Source organism: Phocoena phocoena, chromosome 21 (genome assembly GCF_963924675.1).
Source record: "Phocoena phocoena chromosome 21, mPhoPho1.1, whole genome shotgun sequence".
Taxonomy (NCBI): Eukaryota; Metazoa; Chordata; class Mammalia; order Artiodactyla; family Phocoenidae; genus Phocoena; species Phocoena phocoena.
In genome coordinates, this window is record NC_089239.1 from 30,663,036 (window position 1) to 30,679,238 (window position 16,203).

Genomic DNA, 16,203 nt, shown 5'->3' on the forward strand with positions numbered 1-16,203 from the left:
TTAAGAGCTGTGCTTGAGTGGGGTGTCTTGATCATCACATGGGGGTGATTAGGAGGAGACCAAAGCGGGGAAGTAACTGGCACTGAAAAGACCACTAAGGTCCAGGCTGGAGCGGGTGAGGGGCTGGCGGAAAGCAACTGCAATGACACGGGACAAGAGAGTGTGGACGGCCAGAGGGCTAATGACGTTTGCTCAACAAGGCCAGGTCTATTCGAGTCATCAAGAAAAAGAGGAGGAAGACGGCAAAGGAAGAGAAGAGGGAACCAGTCAGATCCCGGAAGAGAAGAGGGAACCAGTCAGATCCCGGCAGGAGGAACTCCGTTTTGCAGGTGTTGAGGCTGAAGCACTAGAGGGGCGGCTGTGGGGAGACAGCCGACACTGGAGCCCAGGGACACGGCTTCGGGAGTTATGCGCACATAAGTTACACTTGGAACCATGAGACGGGAAATCATTAGTAATTTTCAGAGGGAGAGTTTCAGTAAACTCTGGAGAGCATCACCCCATCCTAAGGCTAAGAAGTGACTGGTAAGGAAGGAAAGGGCAACTAGACAGAGACTTCATCAGTTTAAGTCTCTGTCTAGGTTAAGTCTCTGTCAGGTTAAGTCTCGACAGGACACAAGTGATGAGTAGCAGCTGTCACAGCGCTCAGCCAGCTTGATGGGGGACAGCGGCTTTCCGGAAGAGCCAATTCCCGAAGCGTGTCCTAGGCTTCATCCTCAACACTGGTTGAACCACATGTTAGAACTGAAGGTCCACCGGTCAAGCCCAAACCTTCTGAATTTGAATCTTGGCAGTGGGACCCAGCAATTAGTATTGAACGTATTCTCTAAGTTATTCTATTTAGACAATAAACGTGGAGGTTCTAGAAAAAGAAGTCTTACAGAAACAGCAAGAGATATTTATTGCGCTATCATTATACAGTTTGGGTAGATCTCGTACCTTGCAGAGAAGGTAGTGAGTGGCTATTCTGACAGGTCATCTTAACAAACTAAAGAAGAATTTAACTGCATGTCATAGTGCCTTCTGAACTCCTCAGGCATTATTCCGGCTCCACTGCTTATATAGGTCAGGCCTTTATTTCTCGTTGAGATGTGGGTTTTGTTTGTCTGCCACATCATGACTACTGTGCACCAAGTATGTGGCTTCATATTATCTACCCTCATTTCCTCACCTCTTGTCAAACGGTTGAAAATAGAATGACCTCAAATCAGTCAGGTTGAAACAGAATCTAATTCCTTTTTAAGGCCTCTAAGTTTCTAGGTTGAAACTAATTCCGTCCCTGACTTTAAACCCATCTCATTTACCCTAATTTTTCTTTGTTTTTCGACTGTCTAGGAGAAAGACCTATATTTTTGTATCATAAATGACAGCTCTGACTCTTTCCCGTTAAAAATAATAAAATGATGAGATTTACATTTCAAGTTTTAATAAACCATCTTACACGTTTAATTTAGAAACGTATCTTTCAAAAGGCAAGTACAGTTAAGACTACACTTGCTTCGAGTCGTACCATACCAATTCCAATTATGTATTTTGCACAGTTAACACGTTTCTGAAAACTAAAGCAAGCTTCTGAACAGTTAGTGCACTACAAAACACTTAGTTTATTGTGACAAGAGATACTGAACAAAGGATTTATGCTAATTGACCTACCTCCCAATTTATAACATAAACTCAAATTTAAGTAAAATAAACAGTAATTTACAATAGCCTTAGAAACTTCAAATTTAAATTAAAATAAGAAATATTAGTTGATCATATTTGAAATTATTCTGAGTAGAGCTTATCCCGGCATTTTACTAACACACTTCCACCCAGGCATGAACTGCCACTCAAATGTTTCACTGTGAAACTTTAGGGTGACTATCTGGACTTCTTCATAGTTCTAACTACAGTTTCAATGCTTTACCATATGTGTTTCAGAAAACTTGTATCAGATTTTCAGTTGTAAACCTGAGGATGTCTCTACTGTGAAACACACTTACATCTCTTTTAGGAACGAGATCAAGTAGCTGCCTACCTCAGTTCCTTCCCTCCTTCTCTCCTGCAATCAGGAAGAAGGGGGTCTAATGCCCCTCCTCTTCAATTTGACTGTCCTGAATGATTTTTGTGACCATTAGAATACAGCTGAAGTGATGTCTGGGGACCTAAGGTGTTCTAGGTTATAAGAGGCCTTGCAGCTTCTGCCGGGTTTTTCTTGGAACACTTTTCTAGGGCTGTTCCCTCTTGGAACCCAGCCACCATGTTGTGAAAAGTCCAAGCCACTTGGAGGCAACCCCACCTGAAGTCCCAGCCAACAGCCAGCATGTTGTCAGCTACAGGTGGGAGCTACTTTAGACGACCAGCCCAATCAAGTCTTCAGATGCTTGAACCCCCAGCAGATACACAACTGCAAGGCAGGAGACCTCAAATGAGAACCGCTCAGCAGTCAGTCCACAGAGCCATGACAGATAATAACAAATTGTTGTTTTAATTAACTAGTTATGGAGACAGTTGTTACGCAGCGAAGATAACCAGAATATTAATCTTTCTCTGCTCAGGTTCAGACTATCAGACGTTTATAATTTTCTAGGGAATATAACATACTAGAGGCCAGCTGACCCTTAAAAGGTTTTGCCCAGTAGTCTAGCATCTTTAACATGTTCTTGATTTGTTTAATGGAAATAGCTCGAGCTTATCTTTTTACATGTTTTTTTCCTCTAAGTGTTACTAAATCAAGATCTGAGCTACATAAATGTACAGAATCATGCCCAACCCCTCATCAAACAAAAGAGGAAACAGGATCCCCAAGATCTGCATAATCCACCCAAAGATTATCATTTGCTTCTCCTACTTCCTATCTTGGCTCTTTGTACCTTGTTGACAACTGCCTCTAGGGGTCATATTTTCCTGAAAAAAAAAAGTGTGAGTTCAAGACAATACCATGTCTCATTATTCCTGGCCTAAGTTTGCAAATAATTTTACAGATCCTTAACTAAGTCCATTTTTACTGAAATTGAATGACAGCAAAATATTTCTGTCTGATGTTCTCCTCTTGTCAAAATTTCTGGACTCCTAGATCTATCACTGAACGTTAAAGATGTCACATTTCACTGTTCTAATTTTAGGGCACTGATACACATTATGTAGTTGATGTTTCTCTTCCAGAGAACAGTGTTTATCCTCCTTCCCTTTCCCTCAGCCCACCTCCCTATACTCCTGCCTCCAAACAGATAATTCATATATTATATGGATTTACCTCTCACCAAAGACTGGTGACCTTCTAACTTTTATTTTCCTTCTTGTGCTTGCCCTCTGATTAATTTCTCACTGTATGTTTCCAATCTACTAACATTTGTCTTTAGATATCTAGCCATCACCTTTGAACTAACACTTCAAAAACGAAATTAATCTTCTGTCCAAAGCATCCAGAAAATAAACCATCTGTTTTATCCTTTAAATAATCTATCAATCAATAATCTATCAATAATCTATCAATTAAATAATCTATCTATCAGGGGATATCTACTATATCCCCAATCCTCAAGGTTTCAAGTCTCCAGAAAATACCTCTTATTCATTCTCTTCTTTATTAATCTCCTAATTTTATAGACTTTTCATTAGAAATATCATTCATCTATCTTTTTTCCCCTCCATTTCCACTGTCGCCACTCTTCCACTAGGTCTGAACTAGACATGTACCGTATCATTTCAGGATTACTGTGACAACTGGTTCTGTCCTCTCCAATTTATCCTGTGTCTTAAACAACACTGCTCAAATTATCTTCCTTAAACACTAATTTCATTACAATTCTTCTTTGCTCAAGAACATTCCATGATTCTCTATTTCCTCTTACATAAATTCTAAATTCCTCTGGTTGCTTTTGAAGGCTCTCCAAAATCAAGTCCCATCCTGTCAACCCAGGTTCATGTCTTACTGCTCCGCTCCCCCAAATTCCTTCCTGCTTTGGGTTAGGGGCCCATTATTCTATCTAGAACACCTCTTCCCGAATCCTTCACATCCATCCAAATACCACCAGGTTCAATACCACTCCCTCCATGAAGCTTTCCATGATAATATCTAAATAATGCACTAAATAATGTCCAACATCACCTTTTAGATAAAACAAAGAACTGCGTAAGTGACGTGGTTAGAGGAGAAATATAAAATATCCCCCCCACCCATCTCACACTGGAGCCTGGAACTACATAATTAGAGACCATGTGGGTTAAAGTTAACCTTGCAGCTAAAATATAAATATTCTTAGCAAGGAGTCAGTCCTGCATTTTTTCAGTATGAAATGCTTCATCATATCCTTTCTGGAGAGCAAAATTTAGGTGCAGAGGGAAAGCCTGTTGCATACCTAGATTAGCTGAAGGCATCACTGAGGAAAGAAAATACATAAAAGGAAGGAAGCAAGGGATCCCAAACTCTCAATTTGCAAATAACTTTTTTTTTTTTGAGGATTGGCCTTGTGCATTATAAATAACTATCAATTATTCAGAATATTTGATTAACCAATTACTCTCATTCTTCCACGATGCTAGAGGATGGATTTCTTCTTCTGAGTCAAGCAAGAACTGATTGCTATATTCACTCCCATAGCACCATCTTCCTTTCCTCAAATGATAAATTTCAGTTGTCATGACACCAGAAAAAGATGGATTCAGCTTGCTGGCATAGTCAGGCATTCTGCTACACTGCTTTCCCCTTTATCCTAGCGATTTGGACTCCAATGCTAAACCCTCACCCCCCTACTACCTCTAAATAAAAGAAGTTCTAAGTAATGTGTTTTTCACAAGTAAATGAAAAGAAGAAGAGAGAGATGACCTTAAGTGACCAAGTGTTTTCTCTCTAGTTTCTGGACAGATTTCCTTCCTTCTTTCTCTCATCGGCCCCCCTCGGCTCCTTCCTTGGCTTTCCTATTTGTGGACTGCGTGTCTGGGTCACTGTCCTGAGTGCTGGCCTCATGCTCTCACCCTAGAGCCACCCACTTGCTCCTTTCTCTACTTCCCTGACCTCTGGGTTCTCACCTGCTTCCTCTACCCACTCTCTCCTACTAGCCATCTGACCCCTACACGAGTTTTTAGTGACCCTGATTACAGTAGGAAAAGGTAGTCCACTCCCGGCAGAAAAAGGAAGAGACAAATTTTAGGTATCTGTCCGTTTACAGGTAGGACAGAGAAGTCTTCAAGCTCAGGATTAGCAGAAGAGCTCAGGTGCTGACTCCACCCCCTGTCCCGGAGAACACTCTCCTGTAACCTGGGATCGCGTGTAATTTACCCGAGGACATTGAGGTAAAAGCCAAGACCAACTGTTTTCATTATAGTTTGGAAATGCAACCTAGAGAAATAATTAACTGCAAAATTATGTGCACTTTACCCCTTGATAGATAGTCAACTCAAGCTTACGGTTACAAGGCAAAAATGTCATTCTTTCTAGAGATTTTATGTTGGATCCAAATAGCATCTTAAAGTTTTTAGTAAAATGAAAGGGTTACGTAAGTCAATTACTTTGGTTTTCCATTTATGAGAGCTTTTTCCCTCTATGTGCTATTCTAACAAGAGTTTATATGCCCATGTATTTAGAAAGGCAAGAAAGAAGGGAGGGAGGGAGGGAGGAAGGGAGGGAGGAAGGGAGGGAGGTAGGAAGGAAGGAAGGAAGGAAGGAAGGAAGGAAGGAAGGAAGGAAGGGCCTGAAACTCATTCTGCCATACTTGGGAAGGTGTTTTATCTTTCCTTTTTAACTTGAAAATATTCCTTCCGTTTCAGAAAACTTTTAAAGACAGTTCTTCCTGCAGATCATCTAAAATACTATTTTATTCAAAGGCCCTAAAAATGGGTCTTTCTAAAACTTCTCCAGAATCACGCAAGAGACTATACATGTCTTGACCACAATTAACATTCACAGGCAAAAATGTCCTCGGCTCTCTCTTTTTTCCTTTCTTCCAAGTTGGCCAGCGTCTATGAACTGAACCGATTAGCAGTCAAAGCGTCCCCTAACCCTCGAGCCTGTGGGAACTTAGGAATTTCCACCCGAGCACGTCAATCCCAAAGGCCTCCTGTACCCTGGAAGAAATCCCTGACAACAAAGGACAAGCGAGAGGCCGGGGGAGGGGCGTAACGCGCTCGGACGCGGAGAAACGAGAACGCTGGCGTCGACTAGCCAGCCGGGCTGCCGGTGGGTCGCTGATCCGTAACCGTGAGCGGCGGCACGGCCGGGCTCTCTCCGGCCTCCGGGACGGGCCGCGCCGCCTCTGCAGGGCGCGTGACGCCTGCTCTCCGGACCCCGCGCCCTGCTCGGCTCCCAAGCCTTCTCGTGGGACGCCGCCTCCTCGGGCTCCGCTCGGTCCGACGGGTTCACACCCGGTCCCCCTCCGCCCACCCACATTCCCCGGGCCGTTGCAGCCCCAGCCGCTCAGCTCTGAAGCGGGCGGACCCCGTCTAGAAACTTGAGCGGAGCGGCGCGCGCCCCAGCGCCCGGGGACCTGGGCCGGGACGGACAGCCCGCGTCCCTCGCCACCGGCCCAGCTCTGCTGGAGGCAGGCTGGCCTTCAGCCTCCACGTCAAGCCTTTTGTGCCGCGGTGGCGGCCCGCTGAGGCGCGGGCTGGAAAGGGTCCCCAACTCGCCTCGTCCCAGCGCCTTCCCGCACGCAAACCTGGGCGAATGGAAAGTGCACGACGTCGCCACTCCTCGAGCCCCGTCTCAACTTGCTCGCCGAACCGCACACTGAAACGTGGCACACGTGGGGACAGCCACCCCGCCCCCCGACTCTCCTTATCCGACCCCGGGCCGCTCACGCGCGGCGACCCCCGGGCCGCGCCCCTCCCCCGGCGCCCGGGAAAAGTCCACAGACGGACGGGGGAGGCGAGGAGGGACGCAGTCCGGGGCCGACCGACACCCACTTTCTTCCCGCCACACCCGCCCCCGAGGCCGAGCCTCACTCACCCATGGCGCCGCGTCCGCCTTCCCTGCGGCCCCTCCGGAGCGCAAGCGGCCGGCGCAGCCCGGGGCCAAGGGCTCCGCGCGCCTCCCCTGCTCCGCGCGCCGCGGCGAGTGACGGCCTCGCCCCTCCCAGCCTCGCCGGCTCCCGGGGCTCCCGGCTCCGCGGCTGCCGCGCAGACCCCTCCCTCTTCCCACCTGCGCCGCGGGTGACTGGCTGTGGCCTCGCGGTTCCCGCCGCGCCCCCCTCCACGGGCCCCCTCCCCTCCCCTCCCCTCCCCTCCCTTCTCAGGCCCGGGCGAGCCACGTGCAAACGCCCTTCCCCGCCCCCCATACGTTAAACACACATTACACACCCGCACCGTCTCAGCGCCCCACGGACGACTGGGTAGCCAAGATAATCATCCCCAATGTGGAGACCAGGAAAGATTCTTCCAGAAGAGTTTGATGGGATGATTTCTACATTCCCTAAAATCTCTTGTTTTCAGTATTCCAGTTTTGCCCTTAATAACAACATTAAGGCATTAGGAAGAGAAAATTCTCCCTTGAATTTATGTCTCTCTTCTTTCTTCTCTGTTGAATAAATGTTTCTGTAACCTGGTAAAGCTATAAAGTCCTAAAAGACACACACAAACACACACACACACACACACACCATCATATGCAGAAGTCACCTGGAAAGTAAATGACTCAGTGCAAGAAGCAGTAGGTAGTGCTGAAAAAGCGCTGGGCTTGCCAGGTGGGAGGAATCGGTTGTGATTCTGGCTCTACTACTAACATACCGGGACTCAGTTTCTTAATTTGTAACATGAAAGATCTGGAAAAAGTGATCTCTAAGGTCCCTTCAAGCTAAAAAAAAAAAAAAAAATTATATAATTCCTTGGGCTATTGGCCTAGTTCTTTCAGGATTCATAGTGGAGAAGTTATTTCAGTAAGTCAGTCCCCAAAGTATCGCAAGCTCCTTTTTCGAACAGAACACACCCTAAAGTATACAAATCTATGACCAAGCAGAAGAATGAAATGAAGTGCATGGTTACCAACCTTGAGGAACATTGCTAAATAATGGAGAAGACACGATACGAAAAATAATTCAGAGCACGTTTGGCAGAAAAACATGAAGAATGCTGAGCATATCATTAAAACGGCACAGAAACGTTTGCACAGCTATTTCTCACGTAATGGACGAGGCACACTCCTGGAAGGATGCCGTGAATGCCTTTCAGTTAAACAGAAATAGAAAGTTGTTCTTGTGGGTGGGGAAAGGAAGTAGTCGATAAAAGTTAAAAGGGTTCAACGTACCATTGAGAAATGCATCACCGTTCTGGAAATTGACGAACGTGAGCCGTGATTGCAGCAAATCATAATACTTACACCTGGGTCCAAGAAAGATAAATGATGAATGTTTGGAGATTAATTCATAAGCACAGCTTTTGGATCACCACACACAACTTACTTCTTATTTCCTGAGGCTCTATTTCAAGATATTATAATTCTAAAATTAGAACTATTCTTTTTCCAGTGGAATTATACCATGATTCTGAAATACGAAGTAATGATTATAAATTAAGTGTGGTTTATTGTGTCAGGCACTGTTCTAAAGGCTTTATGTTAACGCATATAGTTTTCACAACAAACTTATAAGGGAGATACAGTTATTTCCACTCTACTGATAAGGAAACTGAGCCACAAAGAAATAAATCACTTACCCAAATTCATATAGATAATAAACAGAAACGTGAGATTCAAACCCAAGCAGAAATGCTCCAGAGTCCATGAGTTTAATCAGTTCACCACACTATCTCTCAATAGTTATGTGGATAGCCACATGCTTGAGAAAGATGGTGGTATCATCTTCCAATATTAAGAATAATTCATAAATATTTTAGATACTCCCAGTAGGAATTCTGAAATACAATAGAGATAGATCTCTTTATATACTGCTATGTAATAATCAAAATCTTGATGCTGTCTCTCTTTTGGCTGATTATAAATTAATGTGCCGAAATTTAACGTTTAAGTAATCTCCCTTACAGTGACCATACAAATGGGCATTGATATTCTTGATCTCAGATACAAAGAAGCCATTATTTCACCTGAGCTTTAATAAATTACATAATTTTATATGGGAATTCAATTAACTCATTGCCTCAATATATTCTATTCATAACGCCGATTCTCCAGTATGTCTGTTTTCTCATTCCTCTCACCTAATTGTCCAGCAGTCCCTACGATTGATTCTGCCTCCAAACCATCTCCCCACTCGTCCTTCTTCTCCAACCCCACTGCCTGGGCCACCTCTTCACAAGTCATGTGCGGATGAGACTTGCACTTCTTTTTTAGAATATGGAGGCTCTAATCCACCACCAAACTCAAAATTGAGGCTTTAGCTAAATCCCGAGATGAGTGGAGGAGTTTCATTCCACATTCTATTGCAAACTTCAGGGGTTTGACCTAGGCACAGAGTGACTGGAGTTTGCATGAGCCTTTTCTGGCTCTGTCAGATATCATTCCAACATCGCCACAGTTTTGATTCATCTTGGGAGAACGTAGAATGAAAAGGAAGGAACACCATCAGTGGGAGATCAGAACACACAGACGTTAATTAGTGTGGGCCACAGGAGTCCATGAATAGGAGTGCAAAAGTAGCATCTCAGTCTAGGGAAAGAACCCAGAGGAAGTCCTGCGAGGGGAGTGTCGGGAAGAAAGTAGTGTCACCTGGATTAGATTTCACAGACAGAGCCAATAAGATGAGAGCTGAGAAGTTCCCTCTGGATTTAGCAGTTATCAAGTCACTGGTGAAACAAGAGTGCTGGTTCAATACGTCAAGGGTTCCTGGGTGAAATTTGAAACTGGCCCCCCGTACGTGGGGGACAAAGAGAGACCAAAAAGAAGAGGCAGCTACTCCAGGTTGGGAGGTAGCAGGTGTAATAAGGGAGTGGATTGACTTAGGAGGTTTGTCTTGGGGGCCGCAAGACCAGTAGATGTCCACCCCTGCCCGCCAGACTCTTCAGAGTTTATAGAGAGAGCCCTTAAGCGGGTTCAGTAATGCAGACCATCCAGATGGTCTCAATAACGCACTGCTCTCTCAAGGCTGCGTCCTTGAAAATGACTCCGAGTGTGGGAACAGTGGGCAGAAAGTACAGTCCAAGGACAGGGAGGGGGTGAGGAGCCTCCACTGCCTGGGTTCAACTCTCCAGTCACGTCCGTCCTCACGATGACCTCCTCCCACAATTAGCAAGAGTATTGTCAAAGTTGAGGAGCAGATAACTTTGAAGGACAATAGGTAATGAGGAAGTGGGGGGCAGGAAGGGAACGGAGACACCCTATTCGTAGCTCAGCAGGGAAGGAAAGTAGATTGGGACTCGGGGAACAAAAGCGGTAAAGTTTCTAAAAGTGTGAATGAAGTTCAAGAGCCGATTTAGTGGAAATAAAGCTGAAAGATGGGGACAGACAGCACCTATGTTCAAATTTTGCTGAATTAGACCTCAAGATCTCAGAAGTTGAACAACTGGGAGTAAGGCCCAGGGTAAGACCAAAGGAGTGGATTTGCGAAGTGCAGTGGAGGTGATAGTAATTGGTATGGAGGGGAGGGACTTTGAGGACAGGTGTTGGGAGGGTCATCCACAGGGATTCTAAAGTCTACTGCAGTGATGTGAGGAGTTGGAAGGAAAGAAAAAAAAAGTCTGAGTCAAATTTAAATGAGATAATGCATTTGAAAAAGACCTTGAAAATGTTAAAGAGCTATACAAATGTTAGTTGCAAATGCAAATATTAGAGAACATGAATGGAAATAGTTTATGGGTGGGGTGGCCATAAAAGCCAATCAAAATAATTTATATATGAAAGAGTCAAGAGGAAGCCATGGATCCTCCAGCAGGATAACCGAATGATGAAAGGGAGGTTTCTGGAGAGCAAGCTGGTTTTTCGGGGAGTGGAAATGCCATCCACAAGACTCATATCGTTTCTGCTGATTAGTTTTTCTGTTTGTTTCTTTTAGGCTTAAAATATTGGAATGGTCTTTTCATAGCAATATTCATCATGTAGATGTGACCCTCAAGCCTTGTTTTCCCTCAAGCAAGAAAAAACACCACCACACCTCCCAATATCGTCCCCTTTCCAGTCCCTTGACATGAGTCCTGTTCTTAGGATAGTCTCACCAGGCTTTCGTTCACCTTGAAGGGAAGGGTTTGGTGTTTTTGGTGTTGTTTTTGTTTTTTGGGTTTGTTTTTTCAGTTGGATCACAAGAGAATTTTGAAGGAGTCAAGACCTTCTCTTGCAAAGTTGTGGACAAGTGTCTTATGACAGCTGTAACAATAAAGCAGGGCATTATTGTTTGTTTTTAACTATTGTATTTAAACACAATATATAAGTTAGAATATATGTGTGTGTGTGTATGTGTTTATTTCTATAGAGCCATCCTTCCTGTTCCACAAACGTGGCTTCCCCTCTTGTCCCAGACTGCTCCTGGCAGACTTTTAAGCTTAGCAGTTATGCTTTTGAAGGCCATGGAGGTGCTGGGTACCCTCTTAGTCTGAGCCCTGTGGAGGGGACACCAGGGCAGTTTGCACACCTGCACGAAGTCCTCTTGGCTGGTGTACGATGCACACACAGAGCGTGTACTTCTTGCTCTGCTCCCACCCGCAGCCGTTCTCATCCACACCTGCCTCATCTCCAGCACCGCCCTGTGGGGCTCCGTGGAGTTCATGACCTTCTGGCTCCATGTGAAGGGCAGAGACCATGATGCCCTCCTGACACTCTTTCTTGATTTTATCACTGCCTCGCCTGCCTCTGCTGCCCACCACGTGATGTTTGATCTACTGCAGTCTGCTTTCAACTTGATGCTCGTTTTTTTTTTTTCTGGCCTACTTGAAACGTGAGCGTCTGCAGAGGAGTTGAAAAACCTCCCAGTGGCCCCTTGCTTGCCCCGGATATCACCTGAAGAAGGGCCTGGGTCACACCTCACACCATCAGGCAGATTCCACTGGTTCTGCGCCTGCACCAGCTGCCCACAGGGGAGGAAGTGTCCTTCGGAGGATACGCCCTTGGGGGAGATGGTACTGTCTGGGGTTCCTACACGGCTGCTGGTGCCGTGGAGGAGAGGCAGTCACAGGGCCACCCTGGGGGGTGCGCTAGGGTGGTTGTCTTCGTCTCCGCGCAGGAGAAAAGGCTGGAAGGCACTTTTTTTTTTTTTTTTTTCCGCGGTACGTGGGCCTCTCACTGCTGTGGCCTCTCCCGTTGCAGAGCACAGGCTCCGGATGCGCAGGCTCAGCGGCCATGGCTCACGGGCCCAGCCGCTCTGTGGCATGTGGGATCTTCCCGGACCGGGGCTCGAACCCGCGTCCCCTGAATCGGCAGGTGGACTCCCAACCACTGCGCCACCAGGGAAGCCCTGGAAGGCGCTTTAGTTACGCTGCTGGCCTCTGCCCTGACTTCCATTCCTCATCAGCCACTGATTTTCTGAGTTGCTTCTACTCTGACTCTTCTTCGAGTAAGAATTAAAGGTGAGAATGACACGTTGGCTGAAACTCCGCTGCTTTGGGTTGGCAGAAACCCTGCGCTGTACCTTGCAGGATGGGGAAGAAGTGCAGGTGTTGGTGGGGCCAGCTAAAGTTGGGGGCTTCAGAGTGATGGCGTAGCCCCCCTGCTTGGATCTCATGTAGCCTAGGAGCAGACAGGTGGTCATGACTTTGTCTTACTTCTGCTCCATTAACGAGTCCTGGACCTCTTCTCGTGTCTAACCCATGGACACCATTACTCCATCTCTCAGGGATCCTTGCGGTCAGGAAATGGCTCGGCGCAAGGCCTGACTGTCCTCAAGGCCCACGTTCATCCATGGATGCTCATGGTTTCTGCTAAAGTGCCTCTCTTGCTGGGGGTGAGGGTAAGGCATCTCATGAGCGGGTCTCACACTCCGTGGACACGTGGAATAGTGTCTGCTCTACTCAGTACCTGCTTCTACATCTCCTTGTCGTCTGTCCATCAAAAGGCAGGGACCCGCTGACCGGCCTGTAGAGGATGGCTCCCAGGCCATACGCATGCACTGCAGGGCTGTGGTAACTTTTCGCCCTGGAAGAGTTCCGGGCAGCATATGGGGCAGTGCCACAGAAGGTGCCCAGCTTGCTGCCCTGGGGGAATTCATTGCTGGAGCCAAAATCTGCACCATCAGCCTCCAAAAATAGGTTTTCTGCTTTGGATCTCTCACTCAGTCTGAGCTCCTGTAACCACATACCACGGCCTGGGTGGCTTCAACTACAGATACTTCTTTCTCACAGTTCTGGAAGCTGTGAGGTCCAAGGTCAACGTACAGTGGATCTGGTTCCTGGAGAGAACTCTCCTCCTGGCTGGCAGATGGCTGCCTCTCCCTGTGTCCTCACATGGTGGCGAGAGAAAGCTCTGGTTTCACTTCCTCTTCCTGTAATCATGGGGCCGCACCCTTATCACCTCCTCTGACCCCAATTACCTCCCAACGGCCCCCCTCCAAATACCGCCACGTTAGGATATCCATGGGGGATCTGTTGGGGATCCAAATGCATCAACATATGGATTTGGGGGGACACAGACAATCAGGCCACGACAGTCCCTGAGGACGAGCCACCCCTGAGGACAGGACGGTACAGCAGACAAGATCTGGTGGAGGTTGCCTCAGGCCTCTCTCTCTCTCTCTTTCTTGCTGCCATGGGCCACAAGGTAATGGGACAAGTTTCCTCCACTGGTTCACTGCACGGCAAGGGCTTCAGGGCCTTCGTGCTTTGGACTTTGTGTGACCATCCCCGGAGCTTGGTGCAGCTCTGCTGAACCAGGTTACGGATCTGCACAGCCACCGCGTTCCAGGCAGGATGTGCACCCACCATCGCCAACAGGCTTGAGGAGATGGTAACTGCCTTTCTGGGTCGAACCCGAGGTGGCCGAGAGGCCCTGTGGTGCGTGGGGCTGACTGCTCCATTTTCTAAAAGGTCAGTTTAAAATGGTGAAAAGCTGGTCCAAACCCCTCAAAGTAAGACCGGGCCCAAAGTCCACATGATGGCTGATTTTGTGTGTCAACTCGACTGGCCCAGGGGACCCAGATTACACATTATTTCTGGGTGTGTCTGTGAGAGCAGTTCTGGAGAAGGTGAGCATTTGAACCAGCAGACTCAGCAAAGCAGCTCCGCTGCCCCAGTGTGGATGGGCAGCCTCCCCTCCACTGAGGGTCTGCGAAGGCAACAGAAAGGGGAGGCCGGGGGAATGTTTTCCGCCTTCTTCCTGTCTCATTGTTGAGCTGGGACAGCTCATCACGTCTTCTTCTGTCCTGAGGCTGGGATTTATACCATCAGCTCCTCTAGTTCACAGGACTTTGCTCAGACTGGACTGAATCCCACCACTGGCTTTCCTGGGGCTCCAGCTCACAGATGGCAGATGGTGGGATGGGACTTCTCAGCCTCCCTAATCCTGTGAGCTAGTTCCTTATTATACATATATGCATATAACCTATAATAAATCCATACTATAATATAAAATTATAAATAACAATTACATTATTATATAATAGCAATACATCATTATATAATCTATAATAAAATATATACGATACATAGCATATATAATATGTATACATTATATATATAAAATACATATATATATATTATATATCTTATTGGTTTTATTCTCTGTTGAGCCCTGACTAATACAGTTCACCCAATTAACTAGTCATTATAAAGGGATCAAACCACAATAACAGACAAAAATAATAGTAAACAAAAAAAACCCTACAAACTAAATTTAAAAGTAAGAAAATATGAATAAAGGAAAAAGAAAACTGAGAAAAAGAAAAACGAACAACGTGAGAAAAGTAAAAGAATAAAAAGAAAACTGAAATAAGGCACAAAGAATTTTAAAACGAGAAAAATTAAAAGAGTAAAAGAATTAAGAAAAAGAAAATAAAAAGGAAAAGATGAGAAAAAGAAAAAATACAAAAATGCAAAAAAATATAAAATGAGAAAAGAAAAAAATCAAAAAAAAAGAAAAAAGAGTAAGGCATTAAAAATAGTGAGAAGATGGGCTTCCCTGGTGGTGCAATGGTTGAGAGTCTGCCTGCCGATGCAGGGGACACGGGTTCATGCCCTGGTCTGGGAGGATCCCACATGCCACCAAGCGGCTAGGTCCGTGGGCTAGGTCCGCAGAGGCCTGCGTACCGCAAAAAAAAAAAAAAGAAGAAGAAGAAGAAAACGGGGTGAGGGGATAACAAGCAAAATAGACGAGGAAGTCAAAGAGCAAAATAGCTAACTTTGGTCAGATCCCCCAGGTCACCAGAAACCCCGGATGGTGACGTGATTCCTCTCTTCTGTTTGTTCTTGTTATTACTTCCGTTCTCAGCTCTTTAATATTTGGTCTGTATCCATACTTATTTTGTAAACACACCAGATTTGTATTTAGAGCCCATAGACTTAAGGGTGTGGAAAGTATCAGGCCTCAGCACCCTTTATATTCTATGGCCTTAGTTTGTATTCACACACTCTTAAAGAATGTGGCATGTTTCTTGCACTGTCCTCTATGCAATTGACATTTATAATCACGTTAGCATCTCTCTTGAGTTAGGCTCATTGGTGTATCTTTTAAAAAACCTTCGTTGGAAACGCCTCATAGAGTAACTGCGTGGTTTCCTTTACTCATAGAATTACCTGTTAGATCTGTGGGAAAGAACTACAAGACAGAGCTGCCAAGTAAACTATGAAAAACCTAACAGTCAAACTTTTTTTATCTTAGGTATTGGCATATCCCAATCACCTGTACTGTTCTAGGGTGTGATGGCTTAGGAGTGAATATGATTTGAACCTAATACATTTTTAGAGGGTGTCAAATTCAGAACCAGGCAGATCCATCCCCTGACCCTAAATATGGTCCTAAAGTAAATCACTTGAAGAAATTGGATCCCAAAGATTCCAGGTGGGGCATTCTGAAGTGTGTCCATATTCCACTGGAGATTGAAGAAGCCCAACTAAAAGAATTGTGGGTTGATTCACATGACAATTTCTTTCTGAGAGCGCTATTTTATCTTGAAGATTATGAGTTTGGAGGAACTAAGGTGATTGGCCTTGGAAAGAATCAGAACATGAAATTTCTTAAAAATTGACTTAAATAATTTTGTCTATGTTACACATAATTTAAAAAAAAAAAAACCTTTACACTTTGTGTGGAAAGTCAGCATATATTTTTGGCTCGAAGTTTCTCTAGTGTTTTCTGTGGAGTTCCCTCAATTTATCAGTTATAGTTCTGATGTGCCTTAGACATGAAAAATTGTGAGG

At 45.5% G+C, this 16,203-nt stretch overlaps 1 pseudogene; it reads left to right on the top strand.

Moving 5' to 3' along the window:
- The first annotated feature begins 15,490 nt into the window (after positions 1 to 15,490).
- On the top strand, positions 15,491 to 15,614 carry LOC136141955 (small nucleolar RNA SNORA18; annotated as a pseudogene).
- Positions 15,615 to 16,203: the final 589 nt, after the last annotated feature.